This window comes from Cajanus cajan, chromosome 3, assembly GCF_000230855.2.
Source record: "Cajanus cajan strain Asha chromosome 3, NIPB_CcT2T_4, whole genome shotgun sequence".
NCBI lineage: Eukaryota > Viridiplantae > Streptophyta > Magnoliopsida > Fabales > Fabaceae > Cajanus > Cajanus cajan.
Window position 1 is genome coordinate 81,500,824 of NC_138519.1, and position 12,825 is coordinate 81,513,648.

Here is a 12,825-nt window from a genome sequence, read left to right on the forward strand (position 1 = left end):
AACGTAATCTCTCTTTTATGCATTTGATGTACCTTGCTAAAAATTCTAGAGGAGAAAAATTCCTTCATGCTTCTATCCATAACTTTACATCAAACCAGTGGAAGCCATTCCAAAGTCATTATAGATAAAAAAAATAAGTGCTCTAAAGTAGAACTAGTCGTGTTACCTTCAAATAGGTTCACTGGTTGTCCATTCTTGAAATGCTTCCGTTCCCTTGGGTTCGGTGTCAACAAGGGCTGGTAGCATGGTTTTCTCTTAGGGTTTCTCTTGGTGGAGGAATGGGAGCTGGGTGTTAGCACTTGGCTTTCCGACTTTTGGAATCATTGTGCCATCACCAACCTGCCAAGTAAAATGTTGTTTTAGGCTGTGTTTCTAGTTTTCATTTACTTAAATATTGAGAGAGATGATTTTGGTAAAAAATGTGTGTTCAACACTGATCTGTATATTTCTATATATATATAAGGTGAGGTGTTTACTGAAAATACAAGATGACACCATAGATTTATCTGACAATGAGATTTTCAATCTGGAAAACGTGCCATATCTTAACCGATGGGGTACAAAGCTCATTAATCACAATAGGATTACTAGAATTAATCCCAACATTGGAGGTATGGTTTGAACTTTGAACTGCACATTCTCTTTCCTTCTAGTTGTAAGCTACACAATGTGTTTCTCAGGATTACTGTGTCATTTGTATTGTAGAATTTTTGCTAAAATTACACGCACTAGTTGTAACAAACAACAGAATTGTAAACTTGATAGAAATTGATCGTTTAGCATCCCTTCCAAAGCTGCAGTTCCTTAGTCTACTAGACAACAATATTACAAAGAAAGCAAATTACAGGCTTTATGTTATTAACAAGCTGAAATCCCTCAGGTTTTGGATTTCAAGAAATTGAAAAATAAGGTAATGTTTTGTTTTTCACTATGGACATTTTATTGGCTTGTTTGCAATATGAAAGATAGGATGTTTTGGTAATGTTTGCGTTCAATTAGAAAATATGCATTTTAAGCTTCAGATATAGAACTACCCTTGGCTTGCACTGAACACCAAGTCCAAGTGTGGAAATTTTACTACATATAGCTGTAGATTACAAAAATGTTCCAAAACAAAAAGGATGATCTATTTGTCGCATTCAATTTGTTAATGTACACCAAAAGAATGACAAATGATCTAGTTTATCTAAGATCTTTCACTCCTTTATCAGTGTCATCTAAAAAAAATTGGCATTGTTATTTTTTTTCTTAAAGTAACTTTTTGAAAATTCTGGACAACAATTATGTCTAGTGTTGAACCATATTTTATTATCAGCTGAGTGTCGAGCTGACAATATTTTACAGGGGCCATGGTCTTCCACAAGTTTTTGAAATATACTTATATTGCTAAATAAGTTTTTTCTTTTGGCCCCTCGCTCTAACATAAAAAATAAATGTTTAATTATTGACTGACAATCATGTTGTTAAATTACTGGTATGGAGAATTTCACTCAGTGACATACTAATTCATTATAGTATGTGATGTTTGTTGTTCTTTGTCTTTATTATTTAATTTTGTTCAAAATGATGCTTGGATCATATTCGGTGACAACTGAAAGCAATTAAAAAGTCAGTTTTGTTTTGTGCATTATATATACCTGCATGTGTTCATGGCCTTGAATGCCTTATAAATATTGGTTAACTTTATGCAAATAAAGCATGACAAAAGTGATGTTCCAACAAATGTATCACATTAGTCGCACATTAGTCGCCTAGTCGGTCCAGTAATGGAGGGTTATGGTAGATAACTTAGGTTCAATTTTTCATTGCCGCTATTATAAATAACTAAAAAAAGTATTGGTCCAACTACTGTCTGCAATTAAGATATGGATTTGGGTGGATGTTGGCTCATTTTTTTTTTTATAATTTTTCTACTACTGCTCGGTATGTATTTATATGTTGATTGCACATGTTGGCCAATACCTTATATATGCAAACAAGTCATACATTTCTTTTACTCTTAAAAAAATTGAGAAATACTAGGAAGACATTCTTTTGAACAAACTCCCTCAATAGTTGGTAGTCATGTCTTATTTAATGAAAGTTTAATCACTCTTTTGGTCCTTGTAGTTTCATAAATTTTTTTTAGTCCCTCTAATAAAAAATGTTTCATTTTAGTCTTTATATATACTATTTTTTTTGGTCCTTTTAGTCTATCGCCTATTTTTATAGAGACTAAAAAATAAAATTTATAAAATTATAGAAACTAAAAGGAAATAAAAATGATGTGCATAAGGACTAAAATTGAATTTTTTTTAAATATGGGGGCAAAGTTCATGAAACTATAGGACCAAAAAGGTAACTAAACCATTAATAAATCTTTATATTAATTTTGTTGTTTTTAACAAATTTTAATCAATAAGAGAGTGTTTCTAGTAGTTCTTAAAAATATATATGAGCATAAATCCACTTATTTCTAGAATAAATCTTAAGATTAAACTCATCTTCTACCTCAAAATTCAACTATCCAACTGTTAAATTAAAATTTCTTATTTTTTAAATCAATTCTACAATTTAAAAAAAAAGTGAAAATTATATAATACTTCATTATATAAATTCAAATCAACATATAAAATATTTTTATAATTATCTATCAAACGTATAACAACATCATTCTTATCTCCATCAAATTAGGGGATAATTTCATATAAACTTCCTCCTCCAACTTCCTATTTACCATTTGTGAAGTCATTCTTTACATCCTATTGGTGTAGTTTGCAGTCTAGGTTTGCTGTAAGATAAATAAGAATTATAATATAATTTAGTTTTGCAACAGATGCAAATGTCTCTTATGTTTTTGTGGTGGATTACAACATACAACTATTTTTTATCCTTGGGAAGAGTGACAATATCCTGAGTCTTGTTTTCTTCTAATGCAGCCATTTCCTCAAAAACAACAATTCTACAATTTTCATCCTTTATAGCATCAGTGATACAGTTTGGAATCTGAATACTATCAAATTCTACAACAAAAGCTCTATCTCTAGGGGATAAGTTAGAATGAGAGGAAGTTTTCTATAGAGTGCTTTGTGCAAGATTTAATTCCTTTCCTTAATGCAATAGTTTCTGCTGCTTTTTCTATATTGACTTCCTACAGGTTGATTACATTTTTAACAATTTGGTGCATATGATATATATACTCCAGCTTGAGGGAGAGTGTTAAGATTTTCTAAAAATTTATTTGGTTAACCATATCTTAACTAATCTTATCATATCATGTAAATCCTTATTTTTAATTATAAAAAATAAGTTATATGTGCTGAAAATTAACATACAATTCCTAAATTACAGCAGAAAATTACATAACTTCATTATTATCCCACTTACCAAGTAGCTTAGATGCATTGTAAGTTTGTAACATAGGTAATTTTTTTTGTAAATTATTAGCCAATTATTTTATCTCGTAAATTTTTTTGTAATTATTATATATGTAATCTGCATGTGCATAAATATTTCTCTGATTAGTGCTTATTTCACTCCCAAACTGTCTCAAGACTTGTACAAATATTCCAATGTAAAATCTCAAATTGTTAGGTGAGTGGGTTAATCCCACCTCTGCTGCACACATTAGGCCATCCTCTCTTTAGGTTAAAATCTCGATTCCAAGTCCATGTCTCCTTGGACTTGGTCCATCTGTCACCTCCCCAGAACATTTTTAGCAAGAACCTAAAGTTTGGTCACTGAAAAAGCTGTCACACTGCATGAAAGAGGTTGATCGTGACAGAAAATGACAGCAGAAGAATATCAGAAAAGAGAGAATGAGTGCAGAATGGGAATACTTTTCTCCAATGTTTTCCTCCCTTTTCACTACAATACAGTGCTATATATGCACTTGGTAACAACCTTGCAGTAACTAAGCATTTGCAAAAATAATAAAAACAGAAATACTAGGAATAATATCAATTATTGCTTCCTAACGGTTTTCCCCTTTTTACGGGAGGACGTGACCACAAAGTCCTCGAGGTAACGTGGCTGGCGTGGAACCCTTTTGGTGCTCTCCTCATAGTCCTCATCTGATGCAACTGCTTGGTTTTGGCCTACAGTGTGACTTGTATGAGAAGTGGTCATTGGGCCTGTAGATGAATCAAGTAATATGGGCCCTGCAGTCCTTACACTGCACCTTTGGAATTTCCCTCATCTAGCATGCAGGAGCCATACATCATCCTGTCCATTGGCCGGTTTTCAACACCACCGGAAGCATTCTACCCATTCGACTTTCTTGAGTTTGTTTAGGGGGTCGTTTTCTCCTTTTGATCAGACTTGAGCAGTGGGTACGAAAATTGTCAACTGCCCATGGTGGCATGGTCTCTGCTACATCTCCATTTTATATTCTTTCTCTATGGAAAGCTTCTCAGCCATACCATATGCCAAGAGGTGATGGTAAATCGGGATCTAATGTAGGTGGTGTTTGTGCATTGTATCTTTGTCATATGGTCTATCAGATTTGTTGAAATTTATTATAGAGATGTTTTGCTGCACAAAGTACTATCATCAGCACCTAATATTGCAATTTTTAGCATACTTCCTTTAATAATAGAAAATTGAAATCCTATTGGCCCCTAGTTTATCAGATTTTTTTTTTCCTTTGTTATTTTGCGTTTTGCTTTTTCCTAAAGGAGTATTCATCATCCTTCCAACTCTTTCTAATTTTTTTTTTCTCTTTGCATTAATGAGTTGCTTATTTTATAAAAAGAATTTAATTTATTCTTGTAGCTCGCTTAAATGATGAAATGCTGACAGTTGAGAAACTGCCTCGAGAAATGATGCTTAGGCGTGAATTTGCAAGTGCTGTTGGATATCTGAACCAAATTCTACCAGTAGAGAACCATCTTAGATTTATTCACTGGGACTTTCACAAGCTTGCAAAGAGGTAAGCATATTTTGCTTTATCTTTTTGTCTCACAGTAGCAGTCTCTACATTTTCCTTTTCCTGCATTTCAAATTTAAATCTGATTATTGTCTATTCTTCTATGCCATTTTCAAAGCAAGTCTGCCAGTGTTTTGGCAGTTTTAGCCTTTAGGAGCTGTAGCAAGTGAAGCGCTTGATTTAACTGATTTTTACTAGTGGTAAACCCAGTATCATAAAGAGGGCCAACAAGAGCAATCGAACGAGCACAGGGAGGTATGATCCATAATTGAAATTGTTACTTAACATTCAATACAGTCTTTTTTACTTATTTTTAATGCAAGTTATAGTTGAATCATAACTCTTAATTTGAAAAATCTACTTCTTTAATAACCAGTATTTATCTAACCATGCCCTTTATATGCAAAAAAAGCAAAGATTTGAAAAAGGCAGGGATGTTCCACAATTAAGGGATATAGAACTAGAAGTCTCGATTAAAATCATAAATGAATAAGTTCATATCTTTTGGTTTCATTTTTTTTATCTTATTTTATACTTCTAAAACTTTCCTGTATTTTATATTTTTTGGAATTTGAACCAAAAAATTGCTTTGGGTGATGTTTTTGTCTTTTTGTTTGTGTTGTGGTCTGGTGGTTACCATACACATACACATGTTTCCACATTAGTAAGACATTGTCCACTTTGGAACCAGCCTCACGGTTTTGCTTTTGAATATCACCCAAAAGGTCTATTTACCAATGTAGACAATCGTGTGTATATAAACTTATGTCCATCCTATTGTTTGAATGATGTGGGACTTTACTTGCATCTTAACAATCCTCCCTTTAAACAAAGGACCATGGTTCTACTCCTTTTCCTGCGAAAGCCATAAGTTCACAAGTATGTCTTCTAAGTACTTGCACCACTGTTCCATATATGGATCCATTGTTAGTATTAGGAAGACTTTTGATACAAGGTGATGGAGGTCCATGGGCCAAGGGCCCAATCACTAGGACTATGGTCAAGAGGATGAATGAAGAGTGGGCCACTGCTAAAGACAAGCCCATAGTTTAGGTTTAGCCCATTGGGCTTGTAATTTTTGTTTGTGGGCCTTGTATTTTGGCCAAGTAGATTAGGAATCTAATTTCCATGTAATTTGAATTTTAGGCTAAAAGGAGTTTCATGTGCATCTCAATTTAAATGTAATTTAACATTACATTTAAAGTGCATTTCGGTCACACCATGTGTGTGAAGCACATGGGTCCAAAATTCACTCTCAAATGAATGCTAAATTACATTCAAATCAAGTGTGCACGTGGGTAATCCGGTTTGCTAGGAGTTTGGCTCCAAAATTTGAATTTAAATATTCAAATTTTGGTGCCTAAGGTTTAATTAACCATACCGTGGTTTGAATTAAATCTTAGGTTAGCCTAACTTCCCTAGCACACTTCCTTAGCCTATATATTTACCTTGGACGTGTAATTGCACCACTTTGGATATTGAATGAGAATTTCTCCCTTTCGTGAGAAACATTTCTCTCTAGCCGAAGTCACCTTAGGAGAATTCTTTCTCCAAATTGCCTTGAGCTATCCTCTTTGTAATTCTAGGCTTAAAGTTTCTTCTACTCAAGAAGCTTAGTCCATCTTATTTCTTCATTTCTCATCTTGGCCGGAATTCCTCCTTGAAGATTCTCAAGGAACAAGCAAGAAGCAAGAAGAGACGTTGAAGTTTCTATGGAGTTGGTGCCATCCAAAACTCCATCACAAGGGATCTTATATCCAAATCCATCTGCCAACTCCATCATACTCGTCGAGTCGGTCACTTGATCATACCATCGGCTCTGATACCATTTATTGTGCACCGGGGTTACTACACACATACACATGTCTCTACATTGGTAAGATATTATCCGTTTTGGGTCTTACTTTTGGACACCACCCAAAAGATTTTTCTACCAATGGAGACAATTATATGTATATAAATCCATGTCCATCCTATTATTTGAATAATGTGGGACTTTGTTTGCATCCCAAGAGTTTGTTTTTCTTCAGTTTTGGATTATTTTGGGAAAACTTGAATTAGTCTGTAACGAATAATGATGATTGCTGACAGCAATGGAAAGCTAGGTCTTAGTATCAATGCCACCCAAAAAATGATAACATTATAGCAGTAGTCAACTATCTATGTTATCTCTACTTTTAGGGCCCTTAAGCCTAGGCTCCATTTGGGATAAATTTTAGTTTAAACTGTAATTTGATTCTGGTGTTATATTTGGATTGCACAAAGATTAAAAAAATAAAATTGAAATCCTAAATTAACTCTATATTTTGATTAGATATATGATTTATATTTTAGAAAAACACATTATATTGTTGCCCTAAGTTTAAAATTAAATGCATAAATAATTCAATGAATTTTTTATTGTGATGGTGGTAAGGTAGCAGCACTCGTGGTGGTAACAATACCAATAAAGGCTCCAAATGGAAAATATTAGTGTAATATAAAATCATTTATGTTTCTTCACCTAACTTGAGCTTTTGGGATAGTTAGTGCATGAAATGGTATAAAGTCTCTATGATCAAGTGTTATATATCCTTGTCACCCTTATTCTTCAAATAAAAATATTGAATTTTGAGATAGGCTCTGTACATTTTGCACTTTTCGACTCCAAAAGCTTTTTTCTTGAGGGATTTGGTAGAGATGTGACAATCATTTTTGTGTCTTCACCTAACAATTTAATTTAAGCTTTTAAGATGGTTCATGGCAAATCAAATAGAAGTTAATTTAAGAAAAAGGATCAGAGGAAGACCTATGACAACGTGAAGATAATGCATTGAAAAGACCTAACTTTGAATGGTTTATTATTATTATTATTATTATTATAGAGGAGAATGACATCAATTTTGATCAATGTAGACTAGCAGCTGCTCACACTTAGTCAGATAAGCTGTGATTATTGTTTGTTGATTCCAATGTTATTTCTGGGTGATTCTTAATTTTACTGAATATTCTTGCAAATTTATTTTATAGTTGTAAAAATGTAAAAATGTTGCTTTAGTGAAAGGAAGTTCTATTTATATTTTCAACTCATTATGTATTTTTATAGGGATACTTCACTATGAGATCCGAGAGCTAGTTCTGGAGATCTGAGGATTGGGAGCAGTAATGAAATGCTAGATTCTGTGGTTAATCGATACAGAGAGACTGACATGAACCATCAGAATAAAAAAGATAATTTTAGAAGTGATGCACCACATTTTCAAAGTGGAGTTCTCCTTACCAACTGCATTGACTGCTTGGACCGTACAAATGTTGCCCAGTATGCATATGGTCTTCAAGCTTTAGGGCGCCAGCTCCATGCAATGGGTTTGACTGACATGCCAAAAGTGGAACCTGATTATAGTATTGCTGCAGCTCTAATGGACATGTATCAAAGTATGGGAGGCCCAGCAATATGGTGGTTCTACAGCTCACAGTACTGTATAATATTTAATGGGATTCTAAATTTATCTAATCTGCTGGACAAATATCTATTCTGCTTATTTGTGTCTTTCTCAAGTGTTATTGTGATATATGTATATATATTTTGGTGAACAACAGGTATTTCCAGAGAGGCAGGGAAAGTGGAAAGCAACAACACAATCAAGAGAGTTTTTAAAATCCATAAAACGATATTATAAATGCTTACACAGATGGTGAAAAGCAAGATGCAATAAACTTGTATTATTCTTTCCTCCTATTTTATCTTAATAGTTTTATTTTCCTTTCCTAGATGGAATTTATAGTTCATCTTTAGTAAGACTTAATATTTTTTAGGTTTCTGATGTTAAAATACTCTGTCCCTTAATTGCTCAAGCCTTGAATAAATAATAAGTAATTTTAAATACTATATTTAAAACATTGTTTTATTGCCAGATTTTTAGGTTACTTCCAACCACAGGAAGGGAAACCTGCTCTCTGGGAGTTGGATTCAGATTACTATCTCCATGTATCCGGGATTGGGGATGATCTAATTCCTGAGAGGTGGAGAGTCCTCCTAGTTAAAAATGACTGGCATTAAAATCCATCACTGACGTGCTTTTATGATATATTATATTTGCAATTTTTATTTTATGCACATATGTTTTTTATTGTTTATTTCACCTATCAATCTTCCATTTCTGCCTGAATATTGCATCTCTGAACCAAATCTCAAGCCTTCTGGAAGAGGTGAAACAGTATTCACCCCTATACCAGCTTGCAGAGAAGACTTCTCACGCATAAAGTTGACATCATTTGATAAATTAATTGAAAAGACCTGTAGTACAATAAAAAATGTAAGACTGTGCTGTGAACCAAATTAAAGACCAGGTGGGGGTTCTGGAAACAGTGGTGTAGCACCTGATGCAGTGTAATGTGATTCATTAATCGGTAGCACCTATGAAGATTCATTGGTACAATTCGAAATTCATCGTGAATTAGAAATATCAAATATTTTCTTGACCTCATTTTTTAAAGATATAATTTGAATACTTCATTTTCATTTTGAAGGTCATAATCATGATATGCAAAATGTTGCAGATGATAAAGGAGATAAATGATTAAAAAGAGAAAGAGGAAATCAGATATAGAAAAAAAAAAAAAAAAGAAATAGGAATGGTTGCGGAGTGGGTATGAGTTTCACTATATTGTCTCTATTTTCGACTGGTATGAAATTTGTGTTTTTGTCCCAATCGAGTATTGGATATATTCATATCTGTTTCGTATCCATCCAAAAATTAATTAAATAATTTTTTTACAAAAAAAAATATAAAAAAAAATTTCAACATTGAGTAACAATTGTAAAATTGCATTAAGTTTCATTTAACATAAATTTAAAATAGCATAAGAATTACATATACTTTCAGGTGATTTTTTTTATAAATAAATTAAGTTTATAGAAATTTAAAGCGAGTATGTATATGAGACGAGTATGTATATACTCATCCTCGTACTCGATTTAATAAATCAGGTGTATTATATCAAATAAGATATTCTCTGTGAAAGTTAGGTAGATTCGGATATTATTCATGATTATAAATTTATTTGTCATTTTTATAGAGAAGATAAAATAAGGAAGATAAGATGAGAGAGAAACAAGAAAGACAAGAGAAAAAGAGAATATTAGGATGAGAAAGAAAGAGGAGAAGTATAAGAAGAAAAAAAAGCATAAAAAATCTTAAAATATTTTATGTGATTGTTAGACGAGTAAATTACATATATATTTTTCTAAAAAATCACATAAAACCCATTATTCAAAACAAATTATTGAAATTTTTATGTTTTTAAATACTAATATATTTTTTAAATGAAAAAAGTATTGATTAAATATTACTAAATTATAACGGATTCCTAGAAAAATGATTGTCTTAATATCCTAAAACTTTTTTTATAATTAAAAAATCTTTTAAAATCCATTTAAATCCTAATCCAGGACACCTAGTATTTCTAAACAAGTGCTTCTAAAAAAATAATTATTTTAGAATCAAATAGGAATTATTTCCTAAAAAAAGTATAAAACTGTTTATTAAAAAAAAAAAAACAAATACACCAAAAAGTAAAGAAGTGTTCATTTTATTAAAAATAAGTGTTTTATAGGAAAAATTAAACAAACAAACCTATTATAATAATACCCCAGCAGTTTGGCTAACTATTTGGGTGGGAAAATTTTCTCCTAACAGATCCAACTTTAAGTAATATAAAGGATATATATATATATATATATATATATATATATATATATATATATAATACAAATATTTTATCAAAAAAATATAATACAGATATGAATATATTACAAATAATATTATTTCAAACAAATATTTATATTGATTAGAATAATATAAAATATTTAATATATTAATATTCATTATTTTAAATTATTTTAAATCAACTTCTATATATTAAATATAAATGAGGAACATTTATAAAATTTTTTAAAAAGATTTTTAGGGACTCTTTTAATTTATCTAATTTGATTTTTATTTATCAACTCTTATACATATAAGCATTTTTAAGAACGTGTTAAAGGATTTTTTTTTTTACTTTTTAGAATTCTTTTTATTTTATAACTAATATGATTTTTATAATTATTTATAAATTAAATTTTAACTCATATTTTAATATGTACATTGGACATGGTAATATTTATTATAGATTTAAATATGTTTTTAATTCCTAAAATTTAAGACAAATTTTTTTTTGTCCCTCAAATTTAAAACAATTATTTTTAGTCTCTGTAATTTTTAAAAATTTTATTTTAATCCCTTAAGTCACTAATAACATATTTGAAAGTCACTAATTAAGATAGTTATGCAATATTAACTAGATTTAATGTGATATTTTTACTAACAAGAACATCAATAAGTATATTTTATTCAATAATATTTGATCAATTTTTTAACAAAATTTGAATATAATGACTAAATAAGTTTTTTTAAAATTACAAAAACTAAAAATAATAATTTTAAATTTGAGATACCAAAAATAATTTTATCATAAATTTAAGAGATCAAAAACATATTTAAACCTTTATTATATATAACTACGATTTATATATAAGTTAACTATACAAATGAATATTATATTTAGATATATAAATTATATTAAAAATTTATATAAATAAATAGTTTTAAATATGTAAATTATATTTTAAATTTATGATAAATAATTTATAATTCATGACTATTTTTATTTATTATTAATTTATTTTAAAAACATTAAAATTTGATTAATAAATAATTATGATAAAAAAAATAAAATAAAATAAATATTTAAAGAATATTTAAAAACAATATTATCGAAAAATAATACTTAAAAATATTCTCGCAAAAGATAATATTTTAAAATAAAGTATCAATAAATATGTTACAATATAAATTATTGGTTAAATTATATTTTTAATCCTTTATTTTGTTTATTAGATTTATTTTAATCCTTTATCTATTAAAATATTTATTTTGGTTCTTTATTTTTTATATTTGAATTAATTTTATCCTTTTTAAAATAATAATAATTTTTAATTTTGTAACTCATTTTTTTATTGATTTGAGACGTGAAATTTATAATAATAAATTTAATTATATAAAAATTATAAAATTTAATTGATGTTTGAAATCATAAAAGTTATAACATAATAAAAATAATGTAAAAAATATTTGTAATAAATAACTAAAAAATAATATGAAATGTTAATTTTTGAAATTTCAATTGCCTTTTAGATTTGTTTTATGTAATTTTCATTATATTTATAATATTTTTTTATTTAAACTTTAGTTGTGTTTAACAATTTTGATATAAGTAAATCTAATAAGATGAACTTTACTCTTAAATTAGTCAAATAAATAATCCAAAATCATGTTTTAAAATTAAAAATAGTTATTATTTTAAAATAATTAAATTAGTCTAAATTTAAGAGATAGAAGACTTTAATAAATGTTTTAAAAAGCAAAGGACTAAAATAAATCTAATAAATAAGATAAGGAATCAAAATTATAATTTTAAATTATTTATAATAAATTTAATATATAAAATATAATTTATATATTCTAATATAATATTTTTTTTATATAATTTATTTTAAATTTCAGTTATATATATATATATATAAACAATAACTTGATTTAGTAAATATATATTTTTTTAAAATGATTTTACTTTTAAATTTTTAAATAATAAAAAATAATATTTAAAATTAATTGTTTTTACAAATTTAAAACTTAAACTCGATTTAAAAATCACGGACAATACTAATTAATTTAATAAATATTAATAATTTTAAAAAGACACTTTGATGTTTTTTTTAAAGACACGTATACTCCTATTATATATTAAAAAAACAACTTTTTTTTTTTCTCATATCCGTTTTTTAATGGAGGTAAATAGTACCTTTTTCACCAGTATATTTAATATACATTTAGCTT

At 28.8% G+C, this 12,825-nt stretch overlaps 1 pseudogene across 1 annotated transcript; it reads left to right on the forward strand.

Moving 5' to 3' along the window:
* The first annotated feature begins 934 nt into the window (after positions 1-934).
* LOC109816659 (phosphatidylinositol-3-phosphatase SAC1-like) lies at positions 935-10,334 on the forward strand (annotated as a pseudogene). Its single transcript, XR_014432709.1, has 6 exons — positions 935-4,413; positions 4,753-4,909; positions 5,025-5,161; positions 7,992-8,365; positions 8,486-8,605; positions 8,801-10,334. The product of XR_014432709.1 is annotated as a phosphatidylinositol-3-phosphatase SAC1-like (transcript).
* The last annotated feature ends 2,491 nt before the right edge of the window (positions 10,335-12,825 follow it).